The following is a 17,120-nucleotide window of genomic DNA, read 5'->3' on the forward strand; positions in this document are numbered from 1 at the left end:
TGCTCTAACACTTGCCAATGCTGTACAAATAAGGAACTACTAGTATAGTAGTTTGACATCCACTATCATGAGATGTTTTACTGTTCTCTTTGTAGAGGACCAGACAGAGGATTAACAAAAAATCAAGAGACCTGAATTTCTGTCTACACAAAACAATCTTGATGAAACTCAATTACTTAGAGGTAATGTTTATTAATTTCTCAGGGTTGTTCTGAAAATAAGAGAAATATAAACAATATGAAAGCACAGTGAACTGTATAAAACAGTATAAACACATGCATTAAAAATGCACTGAAAAAAATAAATAAAAATAAATGCAATGGTTCTATTAAGTCTTGAGAGGAAACTTAGTTATGTACCATGCATAAAGATATATTCCATCTGGCACATCAACAATATGAATTAAAAATTAAACACTATTAATATCTAGTATGGATGCTAAACATAGTTAGATGAGTTTCTGCATTTGGCCCTGGTTCTTTCATGGCTATGGAGAAGTAAACTAACTGTACCTTACATTTACACCTCACTAAGGAAAAAATGCTTTACAAAATAAAATTGGTGCCTTGATGCAATTATATATCCACAAACTGAAAAGTAGGATATGATAAACAAACTGGTTAACACAGAATAGTTGACACCAAATCCCAATTAATCACTTAATAATTAACTACCAATAAATGAACAGTACTAAAGTAGGCCAAGGTCCTAAAGCACTTCTAAGTTAAATCAAGTGAGAAATAAAAGAGTAGAAGCATTGAATATTAATTTTCCTCTGACTTTAATAACCTTGATTGAGCTTATAAATACTTTTCAGGGTTACCTTATGGCTCATACATACAGAGGCAACACTGATGGTCAGAAATATTTCTGATAAATGATAATTTCAATGGCCTGTTTTCTAAATTTGTACTAAGTTGTATATTTCCTAACCTATAAGAGTGTTGTATCAAAATAAGCAGTATGTATATACAACAAAACACAGTAGCCAATACTAAGGAAGAGAAAAATGACAGTTCTAAGTCAAGAGAATCTCTACAGAATGTTATATTAAGAACTGATGTGTCTTCACTTTTATTAGATTTGTAGACAATAGTTTCATTAGTTTCAATAGTTTCATTTAAGCAGAAACTGTTCTCCATGTAGCTTACCATGGAATTATTAATGCTGAAAACTGACTCATCTTAATACAAAAAACTACACATCAAGACTGTAGGCCAGTAAATTCCAGGAGAACACTGCATAAAGCATCATTAGGTCATAAATAGAACTGAAAATTTTCAGCAGATCAGACTTATCTCACAGTTATTTTCTAAAGGAGGAACATCCAATAAGAAACCAAAATGTTAGAATATAGTGAGAATGAGCTTATGCTTTATAGCTGTAGCCACCCAGTTTCAAGTAAATCAATATTTGTTTTTAAAAGGGAAGAACAGAATGTTTCTCTTCCTGTTTTACTTGCATATATAGCTTTAACAGCTAAAACTTCAACAGTGGGTATTTCTCCTACAAAGAATTTGGCATACCTGAAGTAAGAAATAAATTATTTGTCAATGTTATAAAAATAAAAGTCATAAATGATACGTTTACAATGAGGAGCTATTTTAATTTTTTTTTAATTTTAGGGAGAGAGTTGCACACACGTGTGAGCAGTGGGGGGGGGAGGGATATCATTGAGATATTGATAGGATTGCTTTGATCATCTGTTGTTATGATATCCATTAAACTCAAAGTGATCCACAGATAATCAAAGCAATCCTATCAATATCTCAATGGTATCTTTTGTAGAAACAGAAAAATTCATCCTAAAATTTGTATCAGATTTCAAGGGACCCTAAACAGCCAAAACAAGCACGAAAAAGAAGAATAAAACTGGAGAACTAATACTTAATGACTTCAAAACACTATAAATTAAAAAAAAAAAAAAGACAGAATGGCAACAGAATAGAGAGCCCAGACTGAATAAAGTTTCACATAAATGGTCAAATAATTTTTTTTTTAATTTTTTTTTTCAACGTTTATTTATTTTTGGGACAGAGAGAGACAGAGCATGAACGGGGAAGGGGCAGAGAGAGAGGGAGACACAGAATCGGAAACAGGCTCCAGGCTCTGAGCCATCAGCCCAGAGCCTGACGCGGGGCTCGAACCCACGGACCGCGAGATCGTGACCTGGCTGAAGTCGGACGCTTAACCGACTGCGCCACCCAGGCGCCCCAGATGGTCAAATAATTTTTGACAAGGGTGCCAAGACTATTCAACGGACAAAGGAAAGTCTTTTCAAAAAATGGTGCTAGGAAAACCGGATATCCACATACAAAAGAATGAAGATGGAGCTTTACCTAACACCATAGACAAAACCTAACTCAAAATAGGTCAAAGACCTAAATGTAAAGCCTAAACCCATAAAATTCTTAAAAGAAAACATAGGTTAAAGGCTTCACAACATTGGATTTGGCACTGATTTCTTAGATATAACATCAAAGGCACAGGTAACAAAGTGAAAACAATGAATTGGACTTCATGAAAATTTTAAAACTTTTGTGCAGCAAAACACACTATGCACAAAGTTGCAACATTGGAGAAAATATTTGTGAACGATATTATCTGGTAAGGGATTAACATCATAATACATAGAGAACTCCTAAAACTCAACAAAAAGAAATAACCCAATTCAAAACTGGGCAGAGGACTTGACTAGACATTTCCCCAAAGATATACAGACGGCCAGTAAGTACATGAAAATAAGTTATCATCACTGATTATTATGAAAATGCAAATCAAAACGACAATGAGATACCACTTCACACCCATTAAGATGGCTACTATGAGAGAGAAAGAAAGAGAGAGAGGGAGGGAGGGAGGGAGGGAGGAAGGAAGGAAGGAAGGAAGGAAGGAAGGAAGGAAGGAAGGAAGGAAGAAATAAGTTCTGGTGATGATGTGAAAAAACTGGAACACTTGTGCACTGCTGGTAGTAATTTAAAATGGTACATGCTGCTATGGAAAACAGAACAGTGATTCCTTAAAAATTAAAAATAGAATTAGCATATTATCCAGCAATTTACTTCTGACTATATACCCAAAAGAAGAGAAAGCAATGTCTTGAAGAGATACTGGTACAATGACAATTTACAGCAGCACGACTCACCAATGATAAATTGTGAAAGCCACTCAAGTGTCTGTTGACAGACAAATGAATACAGTGGAATATTATTCAGCCACAAAAAGGAAGGAAATTCTGCCATATGCTACCAACACAGATGAACAACCCTGAAGACATTATCCTAAGTGAAATGAGCCAATCACAAAAAGACAAATATTGCACAATTCCATTTATACAAGGTGCTTAAAGTAGACAGAATCATAGAGACAGAAAGAAGAATGCTGGATGTCAAGGGGAATGGGGAGTATTAGAAGGTGGAAGAGGGACTATATAAAGTATCCTCCAAAATGAGAAGGCATTTGGGGACCAAAAAAACAAAGCAGGCAATGCATACAATTCCCACAGAGTTTTATGCAGGGTAACTTACTGACAGGGAGGATTGGGCAGATGATGATCCAGAGCTGCAGTTATTTCCCAAAAAGTCTGGACCTCAGCCTACAGATTCTATACAGCAAGGGGACCGTGGGGACACTAGTGAAGTCAAGGGTTCATGTACATTTCAGAAGGTTTGCATGCACCTGACAGACCTTGTGATGACATCTGTGTGTCAGGAAAGGGAAAAACTATTTTATCTTTAACAAATTTACAGAGCACCAGAGTAAAGCCTTCCCACATTCCAGATGTGGTGGGAATTTTTAAGGCATGTATACTAATCTCCAAAGGGCCTGGGACACATAGCCCCAAGAGAGGTCACAGAGCAGATGTAAACAAGATGAAAGACCAAAGATGGAATCAGTATTGTCATCACTCCAGCAGAGAGTTACTGTTTAGTAAGTACAGAGCAGTTCTACAACATGAAAAGAGTTACAGAGATGGAAGGTGCTGATGGTTCCACATTATGAATGTATATAATGCCAATTATACACCTAAAATGGTTAAGATGGTAAAATTTATGCTAAATGTATTTTACCACAATAAAAAAATTAAGAAGGGGTAAGGGGTGGAGTAAATGGGCCATTGGGGAGTAAGAGGAAAATCTAAATGTCATGAGTAAGGGAGAAATATAATAAAGAGGGAAGAAAATAAAAAAGGAAGGTAGACAGGGATAAAGAGTAGAATGGAGGGAGGGATTCTCTCTCTCTCTCTCTCTCTCTCTCTCTCTCTCTCTCTCTCTCTCTCTCTCTCTCTCACACACACACACACACACACACACACACACATGCATACTTTGAACTTTGACCCAAATCACCAAGTACTAACTACAGCATAGAGAATGCCTCCAGGATATCAATCACTGTCACATTCTGATATCAAAGATAAAAATTTCAACTTGGTCTAAAATGACCAAATTGGGCTTAATCAGAAGTAATCAGCTGTAAATAATGCAAATCCAAAAGGTCCAGATCATGTTCCACTGTCATTCCCTATTAGGAAATCAAATTCAATTTGGAAGATTTCAGTATGATTCGCTAAAGTTACGTCTCAGGATACACACAGAATGTGAGTGTTCCTTGGAGCGCCTGACTTGATGGATACAATGGGCAAGTACTACTGCCATTCACAGAAATAAGCATATATTTCACAGTAGCTACTGAAAATCAATGTTTTCACCGCTTCAAATGGTAACAGAAGTAAAATATTCTAATTTCAAAATCACTCCAAGCTGCAAATTAAAAAAATGTATGTTCTTATAAACTTCTATTAATCATAAAGCTAAGTAATGTGTTACTAACAGCTGTGACTGCCTCTTCACTAAAGCCTGTGTCACTTTAGCTGACACAACAGCTCATTCTTCTTGGAGCAATTCAATCAATCACCCTATCAAATAGTCCCAGGTCAAGCAGGTGAAAATACTTTTAGTGTAGTAGGATGTCCCTACAGCTCTTTAAAATCTATAGGCACGCTCCACCGCAGCTGCCTCCTTCTGCCACTCTTGTGGTGTTGCTTGTATGCTCTCTCTTGGTGTGGACCCGGTACCTCTTTTGTGAAGCAGCAGCTGGGGAGACTCTGGTACTTGCCATGGCTGACAAAAAGCCCAAGGAAAGAGTCAAGAATGAGAACAACGATCATATTTGAAGGTGATAGGGCAGGATGGTTGTGTGGCACAGTGTAAGATTAAGAGGGATATACCACTTAGTAAACTAATGAAAGCCTATTGTAAACAACAGGGTGTGTCACTGAGGCAGATCAGATTCTGATCTGATGGGCAGCCAATCAACAAAACAAACACACCTACACTGTTGTAAATGGAGGATGAAGATACAATTGGTGTGTTCCAGCAGCAGACAGGAGGCATCTACAAAAATGGGAACCTGCTACTCTGTTCCTCCAGACCAAGAAGACATTCTCCATTAGAAAACTGCAATTTGAGGGGTACCTGGGTGGTTCAGTCAGTTAAGCCTCTGACTTTGGCTCAGGTCAGGATCTCACAGTTAGTGGGTTTGAGCCCCAAGTTGGGCTCTGTGCTGACAGCTCAGAGCCTGGAGCCTGCTTCAGATTCTGTGTCTCCCTCTCTCTCTGCTCCTCCCCCGCTATCACTCTGTCTCTCTCGTTCTCAAAAATAAACATATGGGGCGCCTGGGTGGCTCAGTCGGTTAACCATCCGACTTCAGCTCAGGTCACAATCTCATGGTCCGTGAGTTCAAGCCCCGCGTTGGGCTCTGGGCTGATGGCTCAGAGCCTGGAGCCTGCTTCCGATTCTGTGTCTCCCTCTCTCTCTAACCCTCCCCTATTCATGCTCTGTCTCTGTCTCAAAAATAAATAAACGTTAAAAAAAATTAAAAAATAAATAAACATAAAAATTAAAAAAAAAAAGAAAATCGCAATCTGGTTCCACCACATCCTAGTATAGTTTTCTCTATTCTTTCATTTTCCCCTTCCCCATTTCTTTACTGTACATAAAGTAACTGTGTATGTGCACAAGCATACTGCATGTTTTGAACTAAATGGCCAATGGTATGTTTTGAGTAACATCAAATGGAGATGGGATAAGGGAAAATACTGGTCCTGTGAAAACACCTCCTTTCTCCATTAGTGGCATGCTCATTCATCTCTTATCTTTATATTCCAGTTATTTTGCTCTTACTCTTTAACAATAAAAGAACATGAAATCATTCTGTACTTTGTTTTATTGGAGAATTTTAATTTATTTCATTTGCTATTATAAAACCAAGGACAATTTTATAACTTTTTTGTACATGTTACATGTAGGACAATATTTTTTTTAAGTTTATTTATTTATTTTGAGAGAGGAGAAGAGAATCTGAAGCAGGCTCCATGCTGTCAGAGCAGAGCCTGATGTCAGGCTCAATCTCATGAACCATGAGATCATAACCTGAGCAGAATCCTAGATAGTTTTCCCTTCAAGTCAAGTACCTTGTTGTTTAAATAAACTTGTTTAAAAACAATTAAGTTTAATTTTAAAAACAAAATCTGTAGGCACATGAAATCTGAGGATAGGATGAAAAAAAAGGAATGGACTAGGTTTTTACCTCAAAGGTCCCAGTGCTACTGCTTTACAAAATTCACTGGATTCTAAGAATCCATGCTTTTTGAATTACAACAGATAAACAAATATTTGTGGGTATCACTATAGCCAATGGCATTGACAAAACTAAGTATACCCCAAATTTCAATTACAGGCATACTTCGGAAATAATGTGGGTTTGGTGCTGACCACCACAATAAATATCACAAAAGAGCAAGTCAAGTGACTTTTTTGGTTTCCCAGTGCATAAAAAAGTTAGGTTTACCCAATACTATATAGTCTATTAAGTGTGCAATGGCATTATGTCTAAAAACGAATAATACCTTATTGCTAGAAAAGGCTAACCATCATCTGAAGTTTCAACAAGTTGTAACCAATGATCACAGATCACCATAACAAATATAATAATGAAAAAGTTCGAAATATTGCAAGAATAAATAAAATGTGACACAGAGACAGGAAGTGAACAAATGCTGTTGGAAAAATGGCACCGATGGACTTGCTTAATGCAAGGTGTCACAAACCTTCAATTTGTAAAAAACGTAGTTATCTGCAAAGTGCAACAAAGCAATTGCAGTAGGTTGAATGGTGATATCCTCCCAAAATATGCCCTGTATTCCTGGCCCTTATTTTGTTTCTGTGCTGTTTCAGGTAATTATTATTTGTAAGGAAAACAAATGGATTGAATTAAGATGATTAAAGGAAAAAATGGTCCTTCAATTAAAAATTTTTTAAAACCCGGGGCGCCTGGGTGGCGCAGTCGGTTAAGCGTCCGACTTCAGTCAGGTCACGATCTCGCGGTGCGTGAGTTCGAGCCCCGCGTCGGGCTCTGGGCTGATGGCTCAGCGCCTGGAGCCTGCTTCCGATTCTGTGTCTCCTTCTCTCTCTGCCCCTCCCCCCTTCATGCTCTGTCTCTCTCTGTCTCAAAAATAAATAAACGTTAAAAAAAAAATTTGAATTTAAAAATTTTTTAAAACCCTAGAGTTGCTGATTTATTAATATTTAATGATTAAAGGTTACCCTCTTTTTCTCAACTATGCCTTTAAATAAAAACAAAATTTGATAGATTATACAGATGTCCTCATAAGTTTTGCACAACTTTTGTTTACCAGTATCTTAATCACAAACTGGGACAATCGCAGAATATTTAAAGTAGGTCACCTAGCTGAAAATCACAAAGAATCCTAGCACAAAATTTAGCAGAAGAGTACTTGCTGCCTCTTTTCCTTTGAGTACTTTGATGATGGACCTCTTAAGATAAAGAAGTCTTTTCTTGGAAAACAAAAACTTATCTGCTATATTCTTCTTCATACATTGCACACTGTCCTACTTTGCTATATTTCAGCTCCTACAGGAAATCAGTACATGACATAACTCTCATTTCCTATAACCAAGACATCTGTACATCTGTATGGGCCAAAGCAAAGAATTCAGATTTTAGAAGTTCAGATGTACCAATCTTGGCTTTGGGTGGAGTTGGGAGAAGATAGCTTGAATAAAAAGAAAATTGGTTGCAAAGGAGGAATTCTGCTAAAAACAGGCAGAATTTTCTATTTTTCTGCCAGCCACAGGACTTAACAATATTTTTTAAAATCTATGAGCTGAAAAGGATTTCTCGTATGAATTATACTAGGCAATGTACCATGTCAGTCACTCTCAGTTCGCCCCCAGCTACTGGCAGCATAGTGGATTTAGTATCTGAGTTTTTCAAATGGTAATAGATTTCAAGAGTCCCTTTTAAAAGTGGGTAGTGACTGGGGCACCTGGGTGGCTCAGTTGGTTAAGTGTGTGACTTCGGCTTCGGCTCAGGTCATGATTTCACAGCTCGTGAGTTCGAGCCCCCCAACGGGCTCTGTGCTGACAGCTCAGAGCCTGGAGCCTGCTTTGGATTCTGTGTCTCCCTCTCTCTCTGCCCCTCCCCACCCCCCTCAAGAAATGAATGAACACTAAAATTTTTTTAAAATAAATAAATAATAAAAGTGGGCAGTGATCACTGCAGCTATGTAATGTATGCTACATTTTTTAAACTGCAGCAAAGAAAATGAAATTGATTTTGCTATTTAATGATTAGGTTTCCTCCTTACTGTGTGATTTTAATCCAAGTTTAACACGGGTAGCTTTCATTTACATTACATCCCAAATTCTCTATTAAGTAGAGAACAGGAATTGAGTAATATAGGCAAGACATTTACTTCTCACTCAAAGAGAAATTAATGCCAATAGTTTCCAATCTTTTTAGGATTATTCAACATTCATTTCACATCAAATATTTATTGAAACTAATGTATTACAGGTACTTTAATCAATTCCTTTTTTTAAACGTTTATTTATTTTGAGAGAGAGAGAGAGAGAGAGAGAAAGAGAAAGAGGAAGGGAGAGAAAGAATCCCAATCAGGCTCTGTGCAGTCACAGGTAGTGCTCGATCCCACAAACCTTGAAATCATGACCTGAGCCAAAATCAAGAGTCAGACACTTAACCCACTGAGCCACCCAGATGCCCCAGGTATTTTAATCAATTCTTCCATCATCCAAAGAACATAGCACTGTATTCAAAAAATGTTAAGGTACTCTTCATCACATCGTTTTCAAAGAGATCGTAGATGTTAGTCTTATTGTTACGTTTTAGGCTTTCAACTTTTAAATGAAGAAAACTCAGCCATTTTAAAATAGTTTAACAACTGTACTACTGTAATTGTTGAAGATTCTAGCTATCTTCAATTTTAAACTAGACTAATACAGACCAAAGCTGTAATGTTGGTTTAGTAATGGTTATATATGTAACTAGCAACATAGGAGACAACAGTCATTTTCAGCAATTTTTTTGAAATTAAAAAACACAGTTATTTCAGGTTGATCACAACCATAAATCTACCCTTTGACTGAATTTATTAATGAAGAAACAGTCCTACAGCTTCCATTCTTTGATATGTTAACTCCAACATTGAGAAGACCCAATAACTCCCTTATCATATTTCTTACTTAGATACTGATTGCTGGGTGGAATACAATGGGTTGACTGGTCCTTTAAAATTATCCTTTCTAAAATTCTTAATTCAAAAAGTATAAGGAGACCATATGCCTTAAGAGGTCAAGGATCATAGCCTAGGATAGCAGAATGGTATAGTCTAAATTCCATCATAAGATTCACCCTTCTCCTCATTATTGGTAGTTTCTCCTCGGTCAATGTTTTGACTGTCCCTCCTATGTGCTTCTCTGGTGTTAGCAGGGCCCACAGGGAGCTAAATGTCAACCCTTCCGGGCAACACCTAGACAGGACAAGACGATACAAAGTGGTAACGGTTGGCACTTCTTTTCCTTTCTTTCCCTACCCATCCCCCCTCCCCCCCCCCCCCAGCATGACCCAGCAAGGAGCTGAACTTCCACTCCCACCTTTGGCAATGAGGCAAGTCAAGGAAAACATTAATACCAAATGCACTCAATACAAAGTTTCCAAGACTATTTACAAGATTATTTTTTCATTATGAAAAAATTCTTTCCACGAACTCTTTCTCCTAGCATTAATATTTGATCTTAGTCTTTCCCTTTAATGTATCCAATTTTCCTCAAGGTCTGGGGATCTTTAGTTGATCAGAGCTATTCTGAATACATTCTCCCTCTCATCCTCTCACCCCCATAGTGTCTTTTATTTAAAAATTTTAAAGATAAACTTAAAATCTTAAACATAATTTCAAACTTACAGAAAAGTTCAAGAATAGTATGAAGAATCTTTTTTTAATCATTTGAGAGTAAATTGCTGACATTATGTCCCATCATCCCTGAAAACTTAGGTTTGTAATTCCTTTAATGAAGACATTCTCCCAAATAACCATGATACAATCGTCAAAATCAACAAATCAACGATGATACCAGGTAATCTCTAAGCCCTATTTAAGTTTCACCAGTCATCTCACTAATGTCTTTTGTAGCAAAGGGAACAGATCTAGTATCATGGGTTGCATTTAATTGTCATGTTTCTATAATCTCTTTAACCCTGAAACAGTTAGTTATCAAGTTTTTCCTTTACTTTCATGATCTTTAAAATTTGTAAGTTACAGGCCAGGTATCTTCTAAAAAGTCTCTCAATTTGGGATTCTCTGCTGTTTCCTCAAGATTAGATTTAGGTTATATAGATTTTGGTAGATGAATCATAGAAATGATGCCCTGGTCCTCACACTGCATCCTATCAGGCAGTGCTTGATTTTATTTTGTCCCATTGCTATTAACATTAGCTTTCATCACCCGATTAAGGTTAGAATCTGCCAGGTTTCCTTCTGTGAAGTTCCTTTTCTTTCCTTTGTAAGTAATAGATATTTTGTGAGGAGACATTTTGAGACTACATAAACAGCATTCCTTATTAAACTTTCACCCATTAGTTTTGGCATCTACTGACAGTTCATGGATAACTGATTATCCATGGATAACTACACTGGTTCCCAAACTGATTTTTCTAATTCCATTCTTCCTTTTCTTCTCTCCATTCATTTATTATGTCACTGCAAACTCATGAATTCCTATTTTATTCAGTGGGCTATAATTTGATAATGAGTATTATTTGATGTTCAAACTGTTCAAAAATTGGCCAGTGAGTGCTTGCTCCTTCAAGGTCACTTCTGTATCCTTTAGATATAATACCTCTTTGAGCGATTCCTTACTTTCTTGTTTCCAGCATATCTTGTCCTTTTCTTTCTCTACCCCAGCCCTAGAATCAGCCATTTCTCCAAGGAGTCCTAGCACAGGCACCTATGTTTCTAGGCCCCATCCTATGATTTCTGGACTGAATTACTCAGGGAGCAAAGAAAGCAGTAAGAAAGCCAAAGTGCTACTTTGTTTAGAATGTGTTGTGACTTGCCCTGATTTCCTCTGTACCTGAATACATCTGTTTCCCCAACGGCTTATCTGCCTTGAACAGCAAGGCTGACTACACACTGCTTAAAGAACAGAGGAGACCTGTAAAATAGACAAACCTCCCCCAAAACATAGTTGCAAAAGTTAGGAAACACTTGCTCTGGGGGTAGATATTCTGAGGTCATTTTATTCCTAGAAAAGGTACCTTTTCCTTTTCTTTCTTTTTTACTATATCTTTTATTTTGTAACAGTTTTAGATGTGTACACAAACTGTGAGGATAGCTCCAGTTCCTATGTATCCCACACCCAATTTCCCTTAACAGCTTGTATTAGTGTGATACATTGTCACACTTTTTTTTCTCTTCCCCCTGCCCTCATTTGTCACAACTAATGAACCAATACAAATAAATTATTATTAATGAAAGTAAGTTCATACTTTATTCAGATATCCTCAGTTTTCCTCCAATGTCCAATTTCTGTGTGAGGATCCCATCCAGAATATCATACTACACTTAGTAATTAAGTATTGTTAAGCTATTCTTGCTTGTGACAGTTTCTCAGAGCTTCCTTGTCTTTGATGAATGTATTAATTTACTGTAGCTGCTGTAACAAATTAGACAAACTTAAGGTCTTTTAAAAAAAATCCCAAAGGGGCACCCAGGTGGCTCAGTTGGTTGAGCGTCCAGATGAGTCCTGATTTCAGTTCAGGTCATGATCGCACGGTTCATGATATAGAGTCCCACATTGGGCTCTGCGCTGGCAATGTCCACCTGCTTGGGATTCTCTCTCTCCCTCTCTCTCTGCCCCTCCCCTGCTCATGCTCTCTCTCTCAAAAATAAATAAATAAACATGAAAAATAAAATTAAAAAACAAAACAGGAATTTACCATGTGACCCAGTAACTCCACCACTGGGTATTTACCCAAAGAAAATGAAAACAGGAATTCAAAAATATATATGCACACCTATGTTTATTGCAACACTATTTACAACAGCCAAGATATGGAAGCAACCCAAGTGTCCATCCACAGATATATGGATAAAGATGGGGCGGGAGGGGCGGGCGGGAGGTGCACATGCGTGTGAACGCACGCACACACACACACACACACACACACACACACACACACACAAATGGAATACTACTCGGCCATAAAACAGAATGAGATCTTGCCATTTGCAACAACATGGATAGATCTAGAGGGTATAATGCTAAGTGAAATATATCAGAGAAAGACAAATACCGTATGATTTCACTCATGCAGAATTTAAGAAACAAAACAAATGAATGAAGAATAAAAGAAACTAACCAAAAAAGAGAGTCTTAACTGTAGAGAACAAACTGATAGTTACCTGAGGGGAGGTGGGGGTGGGGATGGGTGAAACAGGTAAAGGTGATTAAAGCACAGTTATCATAATGAGCACTGAGTAATGCAGAGTTGATGAATCACTATAATGTACACCTGAAACTGGTATAACAGTTTCAGGTATATTAACTATCCTGGAAACCAGAAGTTTATTCTCTTTCAGTTTTAGGAGTCATAAACTCTAAAATCAAGATTTCAGTAGGGCCACACTCTCTGAAAAGTCTTAGAACCATTCCTTGTCTCCTCCAGCTTCTGGTGGCCATAGGCATCCCTTGGTTTACAGGTACATCACTCCAGTCTCTGCTTCTGTCTCTTCTGTGTCTGTGCCTTCCCTGTTTTATGAGGGACATGTCATTGGATTTAGAGCCTACTAAATAATCCAGATAATCTGATAATCCAGGATGATCTCTCAAGATTCTTAAATACATCTGCAAAGACTCTGTGTCCAAGAGAGAGAGGTTCTGGAGGTTAGGACATGGGCATACTTTTGGGGGGATATTACCATTTAACCTACTACAATGACCTTGACAGTTTTAAAGATTACTGTTCAGATATTTCAGAGAATTGTGATTTGATTTCTCATGATTAGACTGGGATAATGTGTTGGAGGGAGGAAAACAGCACAGGTAAAGTATCATTTTTATCCTATCAAGGATACAACTTATCAACATGACTTCTCACTATTGATGGTGACCTTGATAACCTGGCACGAGGCAGTGTTTGTCAGGTTTTTCCATGATATTGTACTCTTTGGAGAAAAGTCACTATCAACAGTTCAACTTGAGAGGTGGGGAGTTACACTTCCTTGCAGGTGGAGTATCTAAATAAAGTACTGAAATTCTTCTGCATGGGAGATGTGCCTATTCTCCCTTGGGGTCAACATCAATTGTTTGTTTATATCAGTATGGATATATGAATATTTCTTTATATTTTGGCTTTTAACCCAACACTATTTTATTTTATTGCTCACAGTGTTCCAGTTTTGCATGTTGGGAGATCTTTTAGTTAGCTCTTCTATCCCTATGGCATACTCCTGTTACCGTGTGTGTGTGTGTGTGTGTGTGTGTGTGTATTTAAAGCACTTTGTTAGTTTTGGGCACTACAAGATGCTCTGGGCTCACCCTATATGTTTCCTGCCCCAACACAAGAATTAGTCACTTTTCCAAGAAACTTTCATTCCTCTTATAGGATAATGGTATTAGAAACCAAGATCTGGGCACAAGGTGTGGTCATTGCTACTGGGGTTTCATTGCTTCTAGACCCTCTCAGCTGACAGAGCAATCTAACTATGTTTACTAACCTGTGTATATACACATTATCTATAAACATTTTTATATGCAATCACCTGCATCTATATTAAGCTAAACATGAGTTCATACTAAGTCTCCAACTCCAGTCCATTATCACATGGATCATATTAGCTTCTTCCCCTTGCTTACTGTAACCCCACTACAATAGCAGAAACATGTATAGCAGCTGCAGAATTGTTAACCCATATACCCTGTCCCCCTGTAAGAGAGTACAGTGTTTACATATACAGTTCCTTTTGCCTTTTAGTCTTACAGATTCTACTCATTTCCCAAATTACTTAGATCAGTACCTCATTCCTACACCCCCTTCAGTGACATTAATATATTTGTAATACATTTACATTCTTTTGTCACACTTTACATTCTACCCTGAGATCCCTGACTTCCTAAATGAGGTTTTTAAAATTAATATATATTAATATCCACTCTTTCTGCTATAAAGTTCCACAGATTTTAACAAATACTTAATGTCCTATATTCATCATTACAGCATTATACAAAATACTTTCACTATCCTAAAAAAGCCCCTGCGTTTCACCTAACCAACCTTCCCCACAACTTGTTACTCCCCTTGGCTTCTGGCAACTACTTATCCTTTAACTGACTCTTATTTTTGCCTTTTCCAGAATGCCATATAATGGGACTTACACAGTATGTAGAATTTTCAGACTGACTTCTTTAACTCAGCAGCATGCATTTAAGATTCATCTATATCTTTCCATGGTTTGATAGTTCTTTTTTATCACCGAATAATATTCCACTTATGGATGTACCAAAGTTTATTCATTCAACCTACTGAAGGATATCTTGGCTGCTTCTGGTTTAGCGGGGGAGATTATGAACAAAGCTACTATAAACGTTTGCATGCAGGTTTGGTTGTAAGTTTTCAAATTAGTTGTGTGACTACTTAGGAAGGTGTTTGGTGATTTACATGGTGATTTACACATTTAGCTTTGCAGGCAACAATTAGCCATACTATTTTGCACTCTCACCAGCAAGGAATGAAAATTACCGTTCCTCCACATCCTTGTCAAAATTTGCTTTTGTCAGTGTTTGGAATTTTAGCCATTCTAATAGTATGTAATGGTATCTCATTATTGTTTTAACCTTTTATACGCTTACTTGCCATCTATATATCTTCTTTGATGAAGCGTCTCTTCAAATTTTTTGTCCATTTTTTGATTGAGTTGATTTGTTTATTGCTGAGTTTTAAGAGTTTTCTACATATTTTGGATACAAGTCCTTTATCATATGTGTTTTGCAAATATTTTCTCCCCAACTGTGGCTTGTCTTTTTATTCTCTCAACAGTATCTTGCATTGAGAAGAAGTTTTCAATTTTAACTAAGCCCAACTTCACCCATTTTTTTCTTGCATGGATCACATTACTAATGTATTTTAAAACTCACTGCCAAACCCAAGATTCATATCAGTTTTCTCCTATATGTTCTTCAATATAGTTTTACATTTTAAATTTAGGCCAACGATCCACTTTGCATTAATTGTTGTATAAATCATAAGGCCTATGCCTAGGTTCACTTCTTGCAAATGTTCACTTGTTGCCTCATTTATTGAAAAGACTATCGTTTCTCCATTGAACTGTCTTTGCTTTTTTGTCAAAGACCAGTTGACTATATTTGTGTGGATTTATTTTGTTTATTTATTGCGTGGACTCTCCATTCTGTTAATTTATGTGTTTATTCTTTTGCCAATACCACTGTGTCTTGATTACTGTACCCTTTACATTAAGTCTTGAAATCAGGTGGTGTGAGTACTCTAACTGTTCATTTTCTTTGTTCGTTTTCAGTATTGCGTTGACCTTACTAAGTCTTTCGTTTCCCATACAAACTTTAGATTTAGTATGATGATAGCCACAAAATAGCTTACTGGGATTTTGACTGGGATCGTGTTGAGTCTATACATAAACTGGAAAAAACTGAGGCTTTAACAATATTGGGTATTCCAATCCATGAACACAGAATATCTCATTTATATAGATCTTTTTTGACTTTTTAAAATCACTGTTTTATAGTTTTCCACTTATAGATCTACATTTATTTTCTTAGATCTATACCTTAAGCATTTCATTTTGGGGGATACTTTTTAAATGGGATTTTTTCTGACACTACCAAGTTTGAGAACAACTGTCATACAAATCACCTAACCTACTTGGACTTGGTGCTTATTTGTACATGTGTATAGTAATTCCTGCACTTATCACTGTAAAGCATTGTTATAATGATAAAATAGCAATCATTGAAAAATTATATGTAAATTAGAAATCATAAAAGTATAAGGGTCATTAAATCCATTATCCTTCCTATAAGGGTGAAGAAACAACTCCAGAGAAATTAAGTCACTTGACAAAGTTTTAATAGGGGCATGGAACAATTTAGAGTGCACACAGGGGAGCTGAAGAGTATTAAATAAACAGTGCTGGCCAGAAGATTCATAAAAATGGGTAGGAAAGATAGGCCCAGAATTTGTACTCAATTATATATTTAATGAGGATCCACTAAATGACAAAGGAGTAAATAATTAATGTAGGGTCTTCTGGAAATTAATCCGATTGATAGGATATAATACAAAGGAGAATGGGTAGGACTTGGAATAATGCAATAGAGTCTTGGTTAGGATTTTAGAACAAGAAAGGACTTAGAAATAATCTAATCTAACATCTTCATTTTATGTACACTGTAGGTAATTCTCACTAGCAAAGATTAGTACATATGGTAAATTGTAATGGCAGTCAACACGTACATTTTTGTTTAGCCATTTTCTCTTTTTGGTCTTGGATTTCTTTCAAGTATTTTAAGAAAGGTGAAAGAAGGGTAATTAGTAAGACTTTAAAGGAATGAATGATGTAATCAGTAAGACTTCTTAAACACTCCAAGTCTAAACCCTTCATTGGACTTAACCATGGAAATTCTGAGGATACCTTTTATCCTTTGCTTTCACATCATTTACATTGTTCTTCAAAAATTATTTGGCTTTTGCACACATTATCTCCTGGG

At 36.8% G+C, this 17,120-nt stretch overlaps 1 pseudogene; it reads left to right on the top strand.

Annotated features, from left to right (window-relative positions):
* The first annotated feature begins 5,119 nt into the window (after window positions 1-5,119).
* Window positions 5,120-15,924, top strand: LOC124508954 (small ubiquitin-related modifier 2-like; annotated as a pseudogene).
* The last annotated feature ends 1,196 nt before the right edge of the window (window positions 15,925-17,120 follow it).

The sequence above is a fragment of the Lynx rufus genome, unplaced genomic scaffold (assembly GCF_022079265.1).
Source record: "Lynx rufus isolate CCGP_SWC_20201006 ecotype Redwood Valley unplaced genomic scaffold, mLynRuf1.p SCAF_13, whole genome shotgun sequence".
In the NCBI taxonomy this organism is placed as follows: domain Eukaryota; kingdom Metazoa; phylum Chordata; class Mammalia; order Carnivora; family Felidae; genus Lynx; species Lynx rufus.